Source organism: Hemitrygon akajei, chromosome 2 (genome assembly GCF_048418815.1).
Source record: "Hemitrygon akajei chromosome 2, sHemAka1.3, whole genome shotgun sequence".
NCBI lineage: Eukaryota > Metazoa > Chordata > Chondrichthyes > Myliobatiformes > Dasyatidae > Hemitrygon > Hemitrygon akajei.
Window position 1 is genome coordinate 61,585,526 of NC_133125.1, and position 18,659 is coordinate 61,604,184.

Consider the following 18,659-nt stretch of genomic DNA (forward strand, 5'->3'; position numbering starts at 1 on the left):
GTGCAAGACAGCCAAGTTATGGCCATGACATGAAAACAGGTAGGACAGCATAATGTGGTGAGGTTATTTGTGATGCAAATAACGAATAACAGGTTATTGGTTATGCAACTGGACATAGGTTGACTGAGTTGGTAAAACACAGGAGTTAAGGATATTAAAAAGTTACTAGGGGGAGAAATGAAAAGGCAGTTTATTTTCATGTAAATGGAAAGGGACTAAGTACAGAGGGTTCGGGGGGGGGGGGGGTTCTTGGGCATGAAACAATGTCAACATGGAAGTACAGCAAGTAATTAATGCAAATAGCATTTTGGCCTTTATTGCTGAGGTGACTGGAGTTTAAAAGCAGAAAAGTTTTAAGTTGCAATCTAATGTACATAATATTAAAGGTGCATGACAAGGTAAATCTTGTCAGTCATCCTTCACTCCTAGCTTCTATTCTGTCTACTGAACTTGCTCTCTCTTCTGTATTTGCCCCAACCTTCTCATCTGTGGTACTATTGTTTAGAGTTTCACACCTTTCAAGACTCGTTTAAGCGCTTCCAAACAGCTATAGCAAATCTCTACATCAGGATAGTTTCCCCTCCAGGTTCAGTCACAATCAGGATAGTTTCCCCTCCAGGTTCAGTCACAATCCATCAGTCTTGTTCAGAGCAGTTGTCTCAGATTGGCTCAGCCAACTCCTTCTATTGTGTTGTGTTTTCTTCAGCAGCAATAAGCAATTGCCAAGACTTCCTTGAATTACATAATTTTCACAGTATTTTCCCACCTCCATGATTGGGGTGGGGGGGGGGGGCAAGAAGGGAACCCATAAAATGACAGAACACACCATGTCAGTTTCTGCTGCATAAACAAAATGAAAACACGGGACTTAACAAGTTTTATCATAATTACACAAGATCTTAAGCTTTCCCTTCACTGAATGCCCACTGTATTCTATTTTACTTTGCAAAATTTTAGACTGAATCTGATAGAGCATTACAAATTTAGCACATGGTTGGATTTAATGCACTGAAAGCAACACGTGGCAGTATTGTCTTCCGACTTAAAGATTGCAATTGAAAACTATTCCTTCTGAGCAGAATATCTCAAATAGTCAGGATGCTCAACCGCTTTTAAATCCCCATCACGTTCAACCCCAGGAGTGTATGCTGTGCCCACTGCTGTACACTCTGCTCACATACGACTGCACAGCCAAACACCCAAGTAATCACACTGCCAAGTCTTTCTATAGCACGACCATGGTGGAGCTCATCACCAACAACAATGAAACAGCTTACTGAGAGAGGAGGTGGAAGAGCTCCAGGCCTGAAGCTCAACGTCAACAAGACAAGGGAAAGGGGTATCGACTTCAGGAAAACTCGCACCACCCACACCCCACCACATCAGTGGCACGGCAGCAGAAACTGCAAGCAGTTTCAAACACCTATGAATACACATCTTACACAACTTCTCATGGTCTCAAATCAAATCCTCATCAATCAAAAAAGCTCACCAATGCATCCACTTTCTGAGGAAGCTGAAGAGAGCTGGACTACATCAATACTTGTGACCCTCCACAGATACGCAGTTGAGAGCATCCTAACAGCTGCATCACTGTTTGGTAGAAAAACTGCACTGTGGTGGACAGGAAGGCTCTACAATGGCTAGTTCAGGTTTACAGTCATCTGACTGTACATGTATACAACAAACTAAACCAACATTGCTCCAGACTATGATGCACCTGCAATACACACAGCTCATAAAACAGGTTGTCACAAGTAAGTCAATAATATAATTCAAAATGCATGTGAAGTACACAGCCCAGATAAACAGTTCTTAGTCCATCAGCCTGAGGGAAGAAGCTGTTACCCAGTCTGGCAATCCTGGTCCTGATGCTCCTGTTTTATGAGCTGTGTGTATTGCAGGTGCATCATAGTCTGGAGCAATGTTGGTTTAGTTTGTTGTATACATGTACAGTCAGATGACTGTAAACCTGAACTAGCCATTGTAGAGCCTTCCTGTCCACCACAGTGCAGTTTTTCTACCAAACAGTGATGCAGCTGTTAGGATGCTCTCAACTGCGTATCTGTGGAGGGTCACAAGTATTGATGTAGTCCAGCTCTCTTCAGCTTCCTCAGAAAGTGGATGCATTGGTGAGCTTTTTTGATTGATGAGGATTTGATTTGAGACCATGAGAAGTTGTGTAAGATGTGTCCTTCCTGATGGTATTGGGTCAAAGAAATTGCAAAATGGATGGTAGGGATCCTCAATGTTGCTTTTGCTGCTTGACTAATGAGGTGCTGGTGTGTGTCTAGGTTAGATCATCCATTACGTGCACACCAAGTAACTTCATGCTCTCCACTCTTTCCATAGCACAGCCATTGATATGCAATGGAGAGTAGTTAACCTGCACCTTCCTGAAGTCCATAATCTCTTTTGTCTTGACAGTTGTTGTTTTCACACCACCTGACAAACCACTCTGTGGCCAAAGAGGCAAACCACTGTTGTATCATTAGCAAACTTGATGGTGTGATTTAGCTGAATCTGGCAGGGCCATCATGAGTCTAACAGGAGCAGGTTCAGCAAGTAGGCCTGGAAGGAATCAGTACTCAACGAGACGGAGCTTGAGATATTGCTGTCAATTCAGACTAAGGCCTTTCTATCAAGAGGTTCAAGATCCAGTACAGGGCGGTTAATTGAGTCCCAACAAGGACAGCTTTCCCACCAGCCTCTGAGGAGTGTTCGTGTTAAACACAGCGCTGAGCTCGATGAACAACATCCTAGCATCTGAGGCATTGTTTTCTGAGTAGGGCAAGACAGAGTTAAGGGCTGAGGTTATGGCATCATCAGTGGACCGGTTTGAGCAGTAGGTGAACTTGGTCCAATGTAGGCAGAAAGTTGGATTTTATACAATCTATTACCAGCCACTCAAAGCACTTTATAAATTGTTGAGGTCAGCGTCACTGGACAGTAATTGTTTAGGCCAGTTTGGGTACCAGAATGAAGGCAGCTGCTTTGAAGCCTGAAGGACCAATAGCAAAGAAATGTTAAAAATATCCGTTAAGAGCTGGGCCACACAATCCCTCAGCACCTGACCAGGCACACTGCCCGGCTTCAGAGTTTTGTATGGGTTTATCCTGGCCAGGATCTTCCTCACATCGTCTACAGTCACACATAGTGTCTGGTCCTTAGGGGGAGAAGAGGCTTTCCTTGATGTCCCATTATTCATTCCTGCCAAGGCAAAACTGAATCTAATTTACCATCTGAATGCCAAGCAAATTAGTCTTCTGAACCAGCCTATGTGGAACTTTGCAATGTCTTAGGCCTGTCTATCTAAATACTGTCCTGTCCCTTACAATACCTTCCAATAATTTACCCATGACTGATATCGGCTTGTAACTCCCCTTCTTATTCTTAGAGCCTTTCTTGAACAATGGAACAACATGTGCTATATTCAAGTCCTCCAGCACCTAACTCAGCAATTTCTGCACCAGCCTCCTGCAGGGTCCAAAGAAACACCTTGTCAGGCCCTGGGGACTTATCCACCCTAATTTGCCAAAAGACCACAAAGCAACTCCTCTTCCATATTCCAGATACAGTCCATAACCTCACTACTATTTTGCCCATGTTTTACAGACTCTGTCTCCCAAGTAAATACAAATGCAAAAAATAATTACTGACTTTATCAGTGAAGGAACAAATGACAATTTCCATAGCAAATGAAAATAAAAAAGGCATTGGTTATTTATTTCAGAAGTTATGGAATCTTTGGGAGCATAATATGTGGATTAAGCACTGATCTTTATCTGAAACATATTGAAGTTTGAAGGCCATAATGTCCCAGGGATGGTTTGCGGCATTGTTTAAATTTTAAAGATTGTCAAGTCAGATTGTCACATAATCAAATAATTAAAGTGGGGTGATTTAATGGAACTGGTGAAATTTAAACCAAGCTTTTGAAACTCAGTTTTGGATGGCATTAACTACACACAGCATGGAAGATGATCTGATAGGCAGAACAGTATTACGAAAGATTAAAGCCAAGAGATTACAGTATCATTGATATGAAATGTATTGTCAGAAATGACCATTGTGCTGGTGGTAATAGGCAGGAAGAATTTAATGATGCAAAATGATAAATATATTTCACAGGACAGGTCTCCCCTGGATTACAATGGGGCTCCGTTCCCAAGACCTGCTCGTAACACAAAAAGTTTAAAAATGGTGGCCATAAAACAAGTTGCCAAGTGGCAAAAGATGTCTGTGGCACAGGCAAATCAATCCCACTGGTCTTCTACATGCTTGTTTTTCATGTACATGTTTTACACAAGTTGGCATTCATAACCTAGGAGGACCTGCCAACATTCCAGGCTGCAAATTAATTCTCTTATAATGTGCAATATTTAAAAAGTTAACCATTTTCTAATTTATCAGAATGTGAATGGCATGGAGGCATAGTAGAATTACAGCATGAGCTGGAAGATCAGGACTCAATTCCTGCTGCTGTCTGTACAGAGTTTGCACATTCTCCCTGTGATTATGAGAGTTTCCTCCAGATGCTCTGGTTTACTCCCACATTCCAAAGGTTAGGGTTACAGAGTTGTGGGCATGCTATGTTGGCACTGGAAGCCCAGCATAATCTTTGCTGATCAAATTTAATACAATGATCCATTTCACTGAATTCTTCAATGTTCATGTGACAAATAAAGCTAATCTTTCAAAAAAAATCACAAAATTATTTTGCAATGCATTATGGAACAATGCCCATGTACTAAAAAAGGGTACAACAAATAGGTCAAGAAGCAGCAAAGGCTCAATGCTTCTAATTAATGGCACTTTCATGTTTCAAGAGTGGTGGGAAATGGGGGGGGGGGGGGGGAACCATGACACACCCACACACACACACATACATACACATATACACATACACACACACACACACACACACACACACACAGATGTTGCCAAACTTGAGTGCTTCCAGATTTTGACTTCCATTCTGCAATTATTTTTAATCTTATTATTGTTGAGAGAGCATACTACAAAATTTAGTCAACTCCAGATTGAACAAAAACTAGCTTTCAAAAACCAAATTCCAGCTAACAAATACAGTGATTACAACGAGTGGACAAGAGTCAGTTAACTATAACAGGTAAAATAATTATTGAATCTTACCGTACTTATATACTATGGTTTCCAATTAAGTCATACAATGCTACAAATGTGTGCATGCAATGGTTTTGACCATTGCATAGGAATGCGAGAGACTGAGAAGCTAAAAAAGGTACTACTGCAAAACCACTTTCGTTTTATGATATGCAAAAAGCAGTGGTGATTTCCAATCCAATTAGCTCTTCAAATGATCCTTCTATTAAAAAACCAATCAACACAAAGATCTGGATAAAGCAATGCTGTGGTAGTTCAATCAACAAACAGGTGAAGCTACACTAGTGTCAGGACTTGGTTGTGAAAAAGTCACTTTGATCAGACACAAAGAATTGATGAAATTTTAGTGCTTCAGCTGAAGGGCAGACTGGTTTTGAATAAAGGACATCACACCCACAAGTTCTATCATCAGGAGAAACACAGCTGCTTATTATGAGCTTCTAACTTCCAAGAGGAATATAGTATTCATTAGAAAATGATTATCAGAACAGATTTACATTGCAGATAAAACGGGCTTCATTGGAAATGTTTACAAACCTTAGCAGTTGATTCTGAGCAAAGTCCTCCAGACTATGGAGGATAATACTCATGCACTGTGCAAATATACGAGGCATACACATGCTAATTAAGCCACTTGATTGGCCACTGTACACTACTCTTCATCTGTATATGAGACAATACATTCACTTAAACGAATTGAGATCAATAATATACCCAGATTACTTCAGACGAAAATCAGCTTTAATATAGTGGCTGAGAAAGGTTTTTCTTCGTGTTTTCACACAACATAGCAAGTGGCCACTTGTTCATCAAATCTTGGCCAACTCTTGGAACATTCCCTTTAATCTCATTACCCATTTTGCTATATGCAACTCAAAAAATTGTATTTTTAAACAAATCATAAATTTCATTTTTGATTACTTGATATTCCACAATTTCAGAGCAAGTGATTTGGGGACTGAAGTTCAATTCAAGCTGGTCCAATCTTGGCAATTTACTTGCAATTATTTTGTCACCAAGTTATTTGTGGCATCCTCCAAATGCTTGTGCTTCATATACTTATCAATCAGCTAGTTGGCCACCATTACAGAAACTCAAATGTTATTTAGCAAGGAAGCCTTATCGCTGATTGGCTGTGTGGTGAACTTTGTGTGTTGTGGTCTGGAATTTTGCTCACATTGGCTCAAATAGGATTGAGGCCCACATGTCTGTTTATCGAATTGTTTGTGGAAAACCACTCTTCTTGTAATTTTCTTGCATGCTGTGAGTTTGCATTCGCCATGACTTTCACTGATGCTCAGTCGAATTTGTGCCCCTTTTGATCATCATGGGTAGAAGCTAGGGAGAGTTGGTCATGCTGCTCAAAAGCCAGATGATGCTCATGGATCCTTGTGGATAGTTTTCTCCCAATCTGACCGACATAGTATTTGCTGCAGTGCCGCATTGGATTTTGTAGACCACATTGGTCTTGTCCAATAGCTTGGTTCATTTTTTTAGTCTGCAAAGTACTCACCCTAATGTTGTTGTTGGCTTATGTGCGACCAAAATTCTGTTCTTGGAGTAGTCAGGCTGTCATTTCCGAGATACTGTATTTCGAATGTAGGGAAGGACAACCTGTTTGGTCACTTCTTGGTGGATGTGTTGTTGATCTCGTAGGCATCTTTGTATGAAGTTCTATCGATATCCACTTCTTTTGAAAACTTTAGAGAGTTGTTTCTCCTCTTTATCCTTTAGTTCCACCATGCTGCAGTGCGTCTATGCTCTTCGGAACGAAGTTTTGATACAGCTCTTCTTGTGTGCATTTGGGTGGTAGTTTAGGATCGTTTACAATAAATGGAAGCTTCCAAAGTGTCATCTGTGTTTCGACTGACAAGCATGTCCAAGAATGCTTAGTTTCTCCTTAGTTTGTTTGCATTGCGAACTTACTATTGTTAATTAGTTCATAAATTTTTTCAATTTCACTGCATTTTACCATAACAAAAGGTATCATCAACATAACTGACCCAAATTTTAGGATTTATAATTGGCAACACTGTCTTTAACTTTTGCATGACAGCCCGTCCGCTATGAACCTGAAGCAGAGACACACTACAGCAGAGGTCACCAACCATTTTTGCACCATGGACTGGGGGGGGGGGGGGGGGTGGAGAGAGGTGTTGATGACAACCAGCATATAGGTGATAAGTCAACTATAAGTCACTTATAAGTGGCTAATACACTCAATTTCATTTCTAAAAGGGTTTATCTAACAAATTTAATATTAAACACACAGCACATATTTTCCTCACATGAACATATAAAATCATTGCAAAACACCAATAATCGCTGAATCAGTGGGAACCCTGGGCTTGTTTCCCTGCAACAAGACGGTCCCATTGAGGGATGATCAGAGACAGCGATACTCAAAGGGTGTTCCTTATGTCCAGTTTATTCCGCAATTTAGTTTTCGTTGCATTCATTACAGAAAACCCCACTTTGCAGAGATATAATGTTGGAAATGGAAGAAACGTTTTCAGTGCTTTCATGGCATCTCAGGATATTCAGCCTTTACTTTGATCCAGAATGCCGACAGAGATGTTATGTCAAACTTACTTTTCAGCCCACCATCATTTGCAAGCTCGTGGAGTTGATCTTCTTCCCGCACTGACATGGATGATTCACTGGGGACATTCACAAATGGGTCACGGACCTATTCCTTTACACATCTTGGGTCATTTGCGGTTGGGAAGTAATGCTAGCATCCTGTCGACAGCGAAGATAAGTGATCGGGCACCAGCTGTGAGAAGGATGGTGCAGCCTCAGTCTCTCCCAAAATCCCAGCTAATGTTGGGAACATGTCAAATATGCCCCTGTCCACTTGACATCCCCACAGTTCCAGTTTGGCTTTGAAAGCAGACACTTTATCTGCCAACTTGAAGACAATTGTCATTCTCCCCTGAAGTGAGAAATTGAGTTTAGTGTGCAGGTTGAAGATGTCACACAGATAAGCAAGTTTTGTTATCCACTCCTCGTCACTGAAGTGTGCTGCCAGTGGTGACTTTTTTCCTGAAAGAAATCTCTGTAACGGCTCTCTTAACTCAAAAACCCTGGCCAGGGCTCTCCCCCTTGAAAGCCACCTGACTTCAGTGTGAAAGAGAAGGCGTTTATGCTCTGCATCCATTTCCTCACAAAGCTGCTCAAACAGATGTGAGTTAAGGGTTTTTGCATGATGTGATTGATAACTTCAACAACGTTACTCAACACGCTGTTAAGATCAGGTGACATTTTTCGGCTAGCCAGCATTTCCCTGTGTATGACAGTGTTTAGACTGTCAGGAGCAACCTCTTTAGGAACCATTAGGAGGTAGTGACCATAATATGATATGTTTTAACCTACAATTTGAGAAGAAGGGAAAATCAGATGTGTCAGTATTAGAGTTGAACAAAGGGAACTATGGAGCTATGAGGGAGGAGCTGGCCAAAGTTCAATGGAACAATACCCTAGCAGGGAAGACAGTGGAACAAAAATGGCAGGTATTTCTGGGAATAATGCAGAAGGTGCAGGATCGGTTCATTCCAAAGAGGAAGAAAGATCCTAAGGGGAGTAAGGGGCGGCCGTGGCTGACGAGGGAAGTAAAGCGCAGTATAAAAATAAAAGAGAAGTAGTATAACATAGCAAAGATGAGCGGGAAACCGGAGGACTGGGAAGCTTTTAAAGAGCAACAGAAGATAACAAAAAAGGCAATACGCCAAGAAAAAATGAGGTACGAAGGTAAACTAGCCAAGAATATAAAGGAGGATAGTAAAAGCTTCTTTAGGTATGTGAATAGCAAAAAAAAAAGTTAAGACCAAAATTGGGCCATTGAAGACAGAAACAGGTGAATTTATTATGGGGAACAAGGAAATGGCAGACGAGTTGAACAGGTACTTTAGATCTGTCTTCACTAGGGAAGACACAATCTCCCAGATGTAATAATGGCCAAAGGAACTAGGGTAAAGGATGAACTGAAGGAAATTTATATTAGGCAAGAAACGGTGTTGGATAGACTATTGAGTCTGAAGGCTGATAAGTCCCCAGGACCTGATGGTCTGCATCCCAGGTACTTAAAGAGGTGGCTCTAGAAATCGTGGACGCATTGGTAATCATTTTCCAATGTTCTATAGATTCAGGAACAGTCCCTGCTGATTGGAGGGTGGCTAATGTTGTCCCACTTTTCAAGAAAGGAGGGAGAGAGAAAACAGGGAATTATAGACCGGTTAGCCTGACGTCAGTGGTGGGAAAGATGCTGGAGTCAATTATAAAAGATGAAATTACGACACATTTGGATAGCAGTAGAAGGATCAGTCCGAGTCAGCATGGATTTATGAAGGGAAAATCCATGCTTGACTAATCTTCTGGAGTTTTTTGAGGATGTAACTATGAAAATGGACAAGGGAGAGCCAGTGGATGTAGTGTACCTGGACTTACAGAAAGCTTTTGATAAAGTCCCACATAGGAGATTAGTGGGCAAAATTTGGGCACATGGTATTGGGGGCAGAGTACTGACATGGATTGAAAATTGGCTGGCTGACAGGAAACAAAGAGTAGTGATTAACAGGTCCCCTTTGGAGTGGCAGGCTGTGACCAGTGGGGGTACCGCAAGGTTTGGTGCTGGGACTGCAACTGTTTACAATATACATTAATGATTTAGATGAAGGGATTAAAAGTAACATTAGCAAATTTGCTGATGACACAAAGCTGGGTGGCAGTGTGAAATGTCAGGAGGATGTTATGAGAATGCAGGGTGACTTGGACAGGTTGGGTGAGTGGGCAGATGCAGTTTAATGTGGTTAAATGTGAGGTTATCCACTTTGGTGGCAAGAACAGGAAGGCAGATTACTATTTAAATGGAGTCAAGTTAGGAAAAGGGGAAGTACAACGAGATCTAGGTGTTCTTGTACATCAGTCAATGAAAGCAAGCATGCAGGTACAGCAGGCAGTGAAGAAAGCTAATGGCATACTGGCTTTTATAACAAGAGGAATTGAGTATAGGAGTAAGGAGGCCCTTCTGCAGCCGTACAGGGCCCTGGTGAGGCCACACTTGGAGTATTGTGTGCAGTTTTGGTCTCCAAATTTGAGGAAGGACATTCTTGCTATTGAGGGAGTGCAGCATAATTTCACAAGGTTAATTCCTGGAATGGCGGGACTGTCATATGTTGAAAGATTGGAGCGACTGGGCTTGTATACACTGGAATTTAGAAGGATGAGAGGGGATGTGATTGAGACATATAAGATTATTAAGAGATTGGACACACTGGAGGCAGGAAGCATGTTCCCGCTGATGGGTGAGTCCAGAACTAGAGGCCACAGTTTAAGAATAAGGGGTAGGCCATTTAGAACTGAGATGCGGAAAAACTTTTTCACCCAGAGAGTGGTGGATATGTGGAATGCTCTGCCCCATAAGGCAGTGGAGGCCAAGTCTTTGGATGCATTCAAGAGAGAGTTAGATAGAGCTCTTATAGATAGTAGGGTCAAGGGATATGGGGAGAGGGCAGGAACGGGGTACTAACTATGTATGATCAGCCATGATCACAGTAAATGGTGGTGCTGGCTAGAAGGGCCAAATGGCCTACTCCTGCACCTACTGTCTTTTGTCTATTGTCTTTGACTCGGGTAGTGAAACTAGACAGCCGTCCAGTCATAGCTGCAGCCCCGTCTGTGCATATTCCAACACAGAATGTCAGTCCAGTTTGCCTGACATGTAGTCATTCAAAGACTAGAATAGCTCTGCCCCAGTTGTGTTAGTTGGCAGCAGCAGTGCACACAACATATCCTCATGCACATCGTCTTAAAATATATATCGCACAAAAACCAGCAGTATTGCCTTATTGTCAACATTAGTAGACTCGTCGACCTGGATATAGCATGCCATGGTGACTCATAAAACTGTTCCAACAGCTGTGCCTCGATGTCCTCTGCTATGTCATCGATTCTCCTTGAAACCATGGTAGCTGAAAAAGAAACCTGTGCCATCTTGTTAGCTGCAGCTTCTCCCAACAGTTCACGGCACATGTCCTTGGCAGCAGGCAGAATCAATTCTTCACCAACAGTGAAAGGCTTCTTAGCCTTAGCAATATGGCTAGCCACTAAGTACGATGCTCTCAGAGCAGCAGCAATTGTGGAGGTGGTGGCTCTCAACACTTGCTTCTGTCCCGCTTGCTCACATTTTGTCCACTCAAAAAACTCAACAGGTTTGTCTTTAAGTGCAGGGCGCTTGGACTCAAGATGCCGAAGCAGTTTTGAGGGCTTCATTGCCTCGTTAGGCAGCTTGTCTCCACACATCATACACACGAGGGCTTGGAGCGTGCGAGTCAACGGTCGCATTAAAGCCATATTTTTGTTGTATTTTCTGTTGAAGGAAGCTTTCTTTTTTTGCAGTCTCGGCCTCAGCTGTCTCTGCGTTATCATCATCGTTAGGCCTTTTATGTCCCCTACCACCTCTTCCAAAGAAACTCTCAAGCGACGTTTGTTTTTTACTCGAGTAGTTGTAGGTTAATGACTAACTGATGACCTCGCAAGCATTCAAGTTCAACAGTGGGCGTGACAGGGAATGAGGAAAGGTGCAGCTGACTCATATTGTTCCATACCTCCAAATCATATAATTTCCTCGCGGCCCAGTATCACATGCTTTGCAGCCCAGTGATTGGGGACCACTGCACTACAGCACCAAAAGGGATGGCCTTCTAGCTATTCAAAATATCTCAGAAGGACCCAACTGCTCCAAGAATACAGAATTTCAGTCAAACATAAGCGAACAGCAACGTTGAGGAGAATACTTTGCAGACCAAAAGAATGAACCAGGCTACCGGACAAGACCAATGTGGTCTACAAAATCCAATGCCGGGACTGCAGCAAATATTACATCAGCCAAACTGTGAGAAAACTATCCACAAGGATCCATGAACATCAACTGGCTGTCAAGAGACATGACCAACTCTAGTCTCTTACCCATGAAGATCAAGAGGGGCATAAATTCAACTGGGCATCAGTGGAAGTCAAGACGCAAGCGAACACACAGCATGAAAGAGGATTCCTGGAAACATGGCTTTCCATGGACTACTCTAAACAATAGACATGTAGATCTATTTACAATGCAATGCACGAAGTTCGCCACACAACCAATCAGCAATGAGACTTCCTCCCTACTTCACAACTGAGTTTCCATAATGATGACCATTCAGCTGTTAAGTATATAAAGGCCAAGCATTCGCAGCACACCACAATTAACAATGCACTGATGATGACTCCTCATATGGTGACGAAACATTTGCAAGTAAACTGCCAAGATCGGAGAGCAACTCAGCCATCGATCACCTGAGCTACACATTTCCTGAATTATTTCCAACTAATTCAAACTGTTATGCAGTTGGTCACCACACAAGGTACTTTGGCCCACCAAATCCAATTTAACCACCAGACATCCAATTATACTAATCCACAAATTGTCTTCAACACTTTCACATCAACTCACATCCAGATGAAGGGTAATTTGCAGAGGCCAGTTAACTTATCGACCCCAATTCTTTGTGATGGGATAAGATACTAGAGCACTCTGAAGAAATCCATGCAGTCACAGTGAATGTGCAAACTCTAAACAGACAATAATGGAGGCCAGGCTTGAACCAATGTCATTAAATCTGTGAGGGCGCAATTTTGCTAGACATCACTGTATCATCTAATTTTTCTTTCATCAGAAGAAACTGATGTATGGTCAACTTTTTATACCAACCAACAGAGAATCATTAATCAGGACTGATTCAAAAGCATGTTGGAGAAGGAACCCGTATATTATCTTTTTGGAATTAGCTGGTTATTTTGGATACAATTTATGACACTGGCAGAGAATGGTTCAAAGAAATCAAGCAGACTGATCAAATAGAGCAAAAACTTAGTACAGTTAAACTCTGACAATGATTCAAACAAGAAATTTCAGCAATGTGCCTCAGTGGTTTTGCAGTAAATGAAGTTCAAAATATCTCTGCAGAAACTGGATAACCATGGTCATGAACCAGAATCTGAGCAGCTTTCTGATAACATAGTTCAGTGGGTATTAGAGGACCTGTGGCTTGTGAAAGACAGGAGGAATATCTGATTCTACTGCTTCAGGTTTCTAACAGAAAACCTCATCTGCAAACATTGAACAACAAGATGCCACATCCTTGCATGAGAAATCATTTGAGTGCTACAGTCAAATTGGTACAAGGAGGACAGGTCAATGAAACAAAGATTAATCAATAAACATGTTGCAACAAATTATTGAAGTGTTTAAGGCCTGCACTGTCTTCTGTTAAGTGAGACTCAACTGCAGTGGTGAAGTATCAAAGAATACTTATCTCTAATCACCAGTTCAATCTCAACTAGCAAAGTGCTTTCAATTCTTCTGGATATAAACCCTGAGAAAAGGTTCCAGTAACAACTCAAAATGCGCACAGCATGTTTCGCACAACTCAGACGTGTCCTCATGGAATAGCGAGTCAATCTTTTGCCTAACAAAAAATAACTTAAATGACCATTATCCTAAAATAAAAGTAAAATGTATACATTTTAAAGGATAGTGAGACTGAAAAGAATTAATTTTTGATTCAAGAGCATTATTCAACACATTTCTCATTTCTACCACCCTCACCTTATAACACCCCATGCAATGTTTATATTATTAATTTGTTATTGATTTCTACTAACTCTACCCGTCACCAGTAAGAGATTACTCAGGAATGGAAAAGAAAATGCATTTACCTTAATTTGCAGTGCCAATTATTTTAAGGCAAGAAGTGAAAGAAAAAAAACCTGAATATTGGCAGAAACCAGGTTAAATGATATACCAAAATCACAGGAAATGCAACACGAACAGTGAGCATTTGCCACTTCCTACTTGACTGGAAGTTATCACACCACAAACTTACACTGCAGTCATCTCAGCCATTTTATCAGTCACAAAGAAACATTCATCCAAAGCCATCTCATGAAAAATAAAAGTATTTGATAAAACTGGGTTTTCGGGAGACTTCCAGTAAGATGGCGATTGTTTAGTTGCTCCGAACTTTTGCTCCGTTATTCTTCTTACCTTTGCACTATGTGTCTCCCTTCTTAAACCTTAGTTAGGTATTTTATTAGTTCTCTTCTACCTGCCTGCGAACACATCTATCTTATAATGGCTACCAAAAGTACTAAAACAGGGAAAAAGGAAACTTCTACGGCTTTGTCGGCTGAGATTCTCGCTGTTCTGGAACAACATCGACAAGATACTTTAATGGATTTTAGAACTGAATTTAGAACTTCTTTCAACCAGCTGAATGTCAAACTGGATCAGATTAATGCTAGAGTGGATGATCATGCTGAACATTTATCTCGCATTGACGTAACTTCTGAAGATTTAAAACACCATGTTCAATATCTTGAAACTCTCTGCTCCAACCTAGAGGAGAAGAACAGTAAACTTTTTTCCAAAATGGTGGATCTTGAAAATCGGAGCAGACGTTGCAATCTACGAATTCTTGGTTTGCCAGAGGCCACCGAAAAGGGCTCTCCCGTTGAATTTTTTTCCAAGTTTCTCTGTGAGATTTTCGGGAAAGAATTTTTTCCGACTCCACCTGAGCTTGAAAGGGCACACAGGATCTATGTTCCTCGAGCAATTCTGGGTTCCCACCCACGGCCGATTATTTTATGCTTTCATCAATACCAGGTGAAAAACCGTTTGATGATGGAGGCACGCCGCAGAGGTACTTTTGCCTTTCAAAATACGGTCATTCGTTTTGTGGAGGATTTTGCCCCCCAGGTTCTGAAGATGCGTGCTGAGTTTAAAGGTGTAATGAAAGTACTTTTTGATCGTGGTCTCAGACCCTCTCTCCGAAACCCAGCCGATCTTCGAATTACGCTTACTACTGGAGATTATAAGTGGTTTAAATCAGTGAAGGAGGCTGAGGCGTTTGTTGGAAGTCTGCCAGCCACCTCGTCTTCTTCGGAACCAGCCTGACTTTCTAAAATGGTTGATAAGTACTTCTCGAAGTAAAACTATTTTTTCCGAACTCAGACTTTACTTGAATAATTTCAGTCATTATCTATTGAAACTCTAAGGGCTGTAGTCAATCTCTCCTTGGACTTGGTGCATTTTTTCTAAATAGATAATTTAAGTTTAATGTTTCCTTGCGAACTTTTAGATTTTACCTGTGTAATCTATTTTATTTTTGTATAACCTTATCTATAGAGAATTACAATTGTCTTTAACTTGTTTTGGAGGTTTGGAGTTTTTATTGAAGGCCTCCCTGTTGGTTGATTCATAGTTTAAGTTTTGCTTTTTTTTCTGTAAATGGTTGGTAAGGACTCTTTGAATTTTATAATTTCCCCCTTTTCTCCCTCCCTTTTTTTTCTTTTAACCTTTTATAATTTTTCGCGGGTAGGTTAGTTTTAGTTGTCTTCTGATTTTCTTTGTATTAAGTTTTATACTTCTGTTGAAGTTGTTCCTATTTATAATTCTGTTTTCTAGTGCATAAATTAGTTATTTACTATATTATTTATACGGAACTTTTGTTAACGACACAGAACTGGAAGTCATACTTGGGTTAATTTTTTTGGTAGAGCTAGCTGCTTTTTTAGGTAGCCGTCTAATTTTGAGTTGCGGAGGGGGTGGATTCTCCAGTTCCAACACTACTCACTGTTTCTTTTGTTTTCCTTTGTTATTCAGGACATGTCTCTGTTTTGATTCTACGGATCTATGTTTACATTTTTGCTCCCAGACTGTTATTGTACTGCTTGATTTTTTTATATGCCTGCTACCTTCTATGCACTAACAATTGATAATGGTTAATTCACTTAAATTTGTGAGCTGGAATGTAAAGGGATTGAATCATCCTGTTAAAAGAAGGAAGGTCTTCTCGCATATTAAACAACTCAAAGCTGACATTGCTTTCCTTCAAGAAACTCATATTCGTAGTTCTGATAATTCTCGGCTTCTGTCAAAGTGGGCGGGTCAGCATTTTCATTCATCCTTTGCTGCCAAAGCTAGGGGGGGGTCGCCATCCTTATTAATTCAAATATTCCTTTTGAACTCCATAATAAGATATCTGATACAAATGGCCATTTTATTATTGTTTCTGGTAAATTATACAATACTAAAGTTGTACTAGCAAACCTGTATGCTCCCAATTTTGATTATGTTAATTTTTTTGAACGTTTTTTCTCCTCGCTACCAGATTTAAACTCATATTCTCTTATACTGGGTGGCGATTTCAATTGTTGGTTAGATCCTAATTTGGATCGATTGTCCTCTGTTACTAGACTACTTACTAAATCTGGGATTACAGTCACAAGGAAGTTTAAAGATCTCTTTCGTGAAAATTTTGCCAATCTTTCATATACTATAAAACAGAGTCTGTTACAATGGTCACCTCTATCTATGTCTTTGGTAGGTCATATCAATGTTGTTAAAATGTATGTTCTCCCTAAACTTTTATATTTATTTCAATCAATCCCAATTTTTATTCCTAAATCTTTTTTTGATTCCTTAGACTCTATTATTTTGTCATATCTGTGGAAGAATAAGCGCTCTAGAATTAATAAAGTTTATCTCCAAAAATCTAAAAAAAGAGGGTGGCATGGCTTTACCTAACTTTCGTTTATATTATTCGGCAGCCAATATACGTTGTGCTACCTTTTGGTCTTTTTTCCATGGCTAACCCGAGTGCCCTAATTGGGTGGCAATGGAGTTGAGTTCCACTAAAGATTTATCTATCTCTGCGTTTCTTGGCTCTGTACTCCCTAGCAGTTTGTCCAGATTAATTGTTAATCCTCTTGTAGACACACTTTGCGTATATGGGCTCAGTTTAGGAAGTTTTATGGTTTCCATGGTTTTTCCTTTTCTAGCCCTATCTTACATAATCACCTTTTTTTACCTACTACGTATGATTCAGCATTCCATGATTGGTATAGGAAGGGCATTAGACATTTTGAAGATTTTTTATTGATAATCGCTTCACATCTTTTCAACAGCTCTCTGCTAAGTTCAATCTGCCCAATGCTCATTTTTTTAGATATCTCCAAATTAGACACTTTATTAATCCTTTAATTCCTAACTTCCCTGAAATGCCTGAGAAAAATGTTATGGATTTCTTTCTTTCTATTAATCCACTAAGTAGAGGTTTAATATAATTTATTCATGATAAATTAGCATCCATACGGCATGCCCCTGTGGATAAAAATAGAATGGCTTGGGAGAATGATTTAAATATCTCCTTATCTGATGAGACTTGGGATTCGATTCTCAAATCGGTTAACTCAACCTCTCTTTGTGCTCGCCATTGCCTTTTCCAGTTTAAGATTGTTCATAGAGCCCATATGTCTAAATCTAAACTATCTCGATTTTACCCTAACATTAGTCCTCTCTGTGATAAATGCAAAAGGGGCGAGGCCTCTCTCATTCATATGTACTGGTTTTGACTAGCTTGGAGAAATTTTGGAAAGACTAAGTGTCGAATATTATCTTTTGCTTCTCTCTTGGCTAGACGTTTAATCCTCCTTAGATGGAGAGATGTTGCCCCGCCCACATATGCTCAATGGCTTAATGATATTATGTCCTGCTTAGACCTTGAAAAAATTCATTATTCAGTTCTTAATTCGGATACAAAGTTCCATAAGGTCTGGGGACCTTTTATTGAGTATTTTCATAACCTTCCTCTTAACTAAGGTTTTTTTTTCGGTCCCTTGCTTTCAGCTCCTTTTTTGTTGGTAGTAGGCGTTAATACCTTCTGTTGCTAAGCGTATTTACAGTTTGGGGGGTTTGAATGTCCTGATGTATACTCTCTAGATTGTGTTGTGGTTGGTCTGGAGTTCTTTTTTGTTGCGGGGCTTGGGGAGGATACTAATTTTACATATCTTCAATTTGGGTGCTTTCTCAATTATCTTCTTTTGTATTATATTATTATTGTATGTTTATTTTTGCACTGTATTAATGTTCTTCATTTCGATCTGGGTTTTTTTTATCTGTAGTGATGTAGAAAATGTATTTAAAAAACTAATAAATAAAAAAAACCTACAAAAAAAAACTGGGTTTTCTTGCATGGATGAGTGTAGGGCCAGGGAGATGATTTTTGCCGTGGACCTGTTTCAGTGGTAGGTGAACTGCAGTGGGTCGAGGCTGGGAGACTGAAATCAAAGAACCTCATGGTAGTGGATGCCAAAGCTACTGGGTGATAGGCTTTAAGGCACGTTACCTTATTTATCTTTACCACCAACATGAGAGTGGTCTTCCTGACGTAGGACTGTTGGTGCAAGTGCTTTGGAGGCTGTTAGGGCAGGTTCAATGGGGCATTCACTTTGGGACATTCACTGACCTCAATACAAGGAAGCTCAAGTTTAAGCAGTTTGGAGGAAAGTCGGGGGGGGGGGGGGGTGGAATATCAGACAGGTTTTTTAAAAAATGGCATGGAATGAGCTGCTAGGGGTGGAGGTAGAAGCAGATACATTAGAGGCACTGAATAAACTCTTAGTCAGTCACATGGGTG

At 40.5% G+C, this 18,659-nt stretch overlaps 1 protein-coding gene across 3 annotated transcripts in view; it reads right to left on the bottom strand.

The window, feature by feature from the left end:
* dennd4c (DENN/MADD domain containing 4C) overlaps positions 1 to 18,659 on the bottom strand; it is a 183,667-nt gene that overhangs the window by 118,926 nt on the left and 46,082 nt on the right. The gene's annotated exons all lie outside the window — the stretch shown is intronic.